A 4199-nucleotide genomic window follows, 5' to 3' on the forward strand; every position below is an offset into this window, starting at 1 on the left:
ACGCCAAGATCACCCTGGAAACTAGAGAGAAAGAAGAAGTGTCGATCAGCCACGGGTCAAAGAAGTGGATCCGACCTGGTACTCTGCATTCATAAAAGAATGCAGCAAGTGCAGGTCAGTACAAACAACAGTACTGGTAGGCATCATCCGCCGACTACGTAGTTAACGCAAATTTAGAAGATAAAGCAGATAATCAAGGAAACTAGCAAGTATAAGACGATATAATCACAACCGAGTATCCGTCATCGCCTATGTAAGCGTATAAACCCAAATATGTCAAGTCTGAATATATCCGATCTAATGCAGTTATCACAATCCAATCATCAAGCATCTCAATCAAGTCATAATGCAATGCAGTGTAATAATGATATGAATGCAATTCAATGCCATGAAAATGAGTTGTACACTTGTACTCCAGACGAAAATATTAACGTCTCGGAAGCACAACCTATCGTGACTCGCGAAGTCTAAGTGCGACCAGTCTCGGATCTTTGCCAACAGACAGATGAAACCCTAGATTTTTGCACCACCCTGGACGACCCACGGAGTCCATGCACTAACAACGATTCAAAGATATCATCGGAATTGGACATGCAACAATGATGCCAGAATATATCATCAGGCATCGGCCATCTCACAATCACTCAAGTAAAAGAGTCTTTCAAATATCAGTTTCACACAATTAACAATTCCAGAATTGAATCTCGGACATCAACCTTCTCACAATCACTCAAGAAAAAGAGTTTATCAAATAATAGTTTCATACAATCAATGATTCTGAAATTGATATTCGGACATTGGCCTTCTCACAAACACTCAAGTAAAGGAGTTTATCAATATATCAGTTTACTTAATCAATGATACCGGATCATTACTGGGTATCGGCCATGCAATAATGAATGGGTGAAAATGCGTGAAATGCGTATATTAATCATCAATAATCAAGTTCAATATCACAAGTACCAACAAAGGGGTACGGTCATATCACAATACCAACAGTGGTATGCATACAATATATCAATATCACAAGTACTAACAATGGGTACACTAACAATGTATCATAGTTCAAATACCAATAATGGTATGTCGATTCTATCCCAAATCAAGACGATAACACAGATTACAAATCTACCAACTACTCATGGAATCAAACTAGAAAAATGGAACAATTAAAGCACACATAATGAGGTAGCTAGTCCCAACACACAACAGGGCCCAACCTAAAGCAATATCCAGCCTAACTTCATACCCGAAGGTTCATATGCTGTCTCCGACATTATAATCTAAATATGTGCTTCACTATACGAAGTCTCACCAAAGATAAGCCCTAACCTACCTGGGTTGTCAAATCACAACACCAACAACTCACTCCTTTGCCTTGCCCTTCTGTTGAACCTTAAAACCAAAGTAGTCTAAGCATAATCGAATCCTATATTAGAAATCATGAAGAATGATGAACATTGCCTTTATCTTTTCAACACGATCTTTGAACCCCGAAAATTTTCTCTCTTCTCTCTCCTACGTTCCCATGCAACCCTAGTTACTAAACCCTAATTGAGCTATGGCCACCTTGGCCGCTGGCCGGCCATCACCGGCGGATGGTCAGCCTTCACCAACAACCAACACTATACACTACCCTTCCCTCACTCACCCGCATTCCCACGATATTCCCGTCCAATTCTTCTTCTCCAAATTATGCTTAAACCCTTGTGCATGGAACAGGTCTCACGTCCAAAGCCAACTGTGATCCCACACCAATGAAGGAGGTTTCGTATGTTGATAGCATTCCTGTGGTATGTTGGACAACTGCTGAAGTGTCTAGAATGGACCAGATTGAAAACCTACATAATGCCATTGTTGGTAAGTTTTCTTATGGATGGCCGGAGTTGCAAGAATTAAGAACTATTATCCCTCAACAGTGTGGCGTGAAAGGAAAGTGTGATATCGGTCTTTTGAGAGATAGACGCTTATTGATTAGATGTTCTCTAATGGAGGACTTCATTAATTTGTCATCGAATGGTGCTTTTTGGTTGAAATCTAAGGATGGTTTTACGTATCAAATGAGGCCATTAATTTATAATTCTAACTTTAAGGTTGAGGAAGAAACGTCAATAGCCATGGCTTGGATTTCTTTTCCAAATCTACTTCCCACGTATTTTGTGAAAGAATCTTTGTTTACTTTGGCATCTGCTGTTGGGAAAACCTTAGTATTGGATATGGCCACCATAAATAAAACTAGACCTAACTGCACAAGGGTTAAGGTTCAAGTAGATTTGCTATCTGATATACCTAAGTTTGTGCTGATGGAAATTGAAGATGAGAAGACTAAGGAGATAAGGGTGGAAAAGGTGCGCATACAATATGATTACTTGCCAAAGTATTGCACAAAATGCATGTTGCAAGGTCATGCAAATGAAGACTGTCGAGTACTGCATCCTGAACTAGTGGCAAACACAAACGAGGATGCAAAGAAAGAGGAGAAGGGGCATGAGAAGGGAAATGTATTAAACATGGCTACAACATCTACAGTAGGAAAAAGCAGAAGACAACATATGTGCCTAAAGTTTTATCAAGTGGGAAGGTTGTTACTTATCCTGGAATAAATGACAAAGGAAAAAAAAATTAAGCTTCCTGCTGAGACTGGGAACAAGAGTTTCATTGCAGTTTCTACACATAATAATTTTGATGTGTTAGAAAAAATCATAGAAGGAGAAGTCGATAACAATGTTGAGGAGAAGGGAGCAGATGACAAGGTCAAGGAGGTAGAAAAGGTTAGGTCTGCTGATAAGAAAGGAATGGAGGAGAATGCTCAAAATTTGCTATCAGGTGTGGCAGTCAATGATAGAGACGATCCCAACAAAAATGCCGAAAAGAAAATGGACTCAAATGGTGAAAAAACAGGTCAGACAACAAAAGATGTGCATGAAAGTGGGGGAGATATGGTTGAAGAAGGTCTGATTGCTGTTGAGGAAGCTGATCCTCACAAGAGTTTAGAGGGCACAACTGCAAGTGTGGGGTACAATATTCATGAGAATGTAACTATTATTGAAGCAAATGATCCTGACAAGGATTTAGAGGACACAAGGGTAAGTGTAGGACACATGATTAATGAGGGTGTCAGTGCTGATGAGGACAATGATATTGCAAATGCATGTGAAATTACATGCCTTTCTAAATATGGACATGCCTCAGGATGTATTATGGAGCAGATAGAAAAGGCCCCAGATGGTGATGAAACCTATGAACAGATGGAAAGCTTTAATGATTTGCATGGTATAGAAACAGGTGGGGTAGAAATGTAGAATGAGGCTGATAGTGTGGAAAATGCAAAAGGGGATTTGGAGGAGCTTTCCACCATTGGATCAGGTCCAAGAATGTGATTTCTCTCCTACTAATACAATGAAGGAGGGAGATCTGAGCATCTCAATTAATGACAATGGCATTGGTTCATTTCCTCCAGAGAAGGAAGTGATCAAGGATTTGGCAGTGGCACAAGTGGAAATGGACAATGTCCAGCCACTTATTCATCAAAGAAAACAATCTCCTTTGAAGGAACTGCATGATATGATCTCTCATAATATTAATGTGGGAGCTGAGGATAAATATGATGAGGGTAAGAACAAATTCAATGAAAGTGAGGAAGAGGTTTCAGTGAAGCAGGTTTTTAATAATGTGGTCAAAGAAGCTGGCATCTCACCAACATCTAAGTAGAAAAGCTCTAAGAAAGGAAAGAAACAAGTAAACATAGATGCTATTCCTATAAGAGTGGTACCAAGGAGAGGTTGTAAGCCTATTTTTAAATGATGATGAAGACACTCTTTTGGAATATTAGATCTGTGAACACACAACAAGCTTTTCACAGAGTTCAAATGCTGCACAGACATCACAAATTCTCCATTATAGCTTTAATGGAGACTTTTCAACACTATAGGCATATTCAGGGATTTATAAGGAGATTAGGCATGACATATGCCCATTACAACTGCAATGGTAAAATATGGTTCTTTGTAAATGATAATGTGGATGTGGAGATAATGCAAGATCTAGAACAACAGATTACTATAAAGCTATTTTTCCAAGAATGGGATAAGTCACTTATGGTAACCATGGTCTATGCAAAGTGTGATCATCTGGAAAGAATAAGTTTATGGGATAGTCTGTATAGTTTGGCTGATCAAATGGAATTGCCTTGGTTGGTA

This window comes from Lycium barbarum, chromosome 6 (assembly GCF_019175385.1).
Source record: "Lycium barbarum isolate Lr01 chromosome 6, ASM1917538v2, whole genome shotgun sequence".
Taxonomy (NCBI): Eukaryota; Viridiplantae; Streptophyta; class Magnoliopsida; order Solanales; family Solanaceae; genus Lycium; species Lycium barbarum.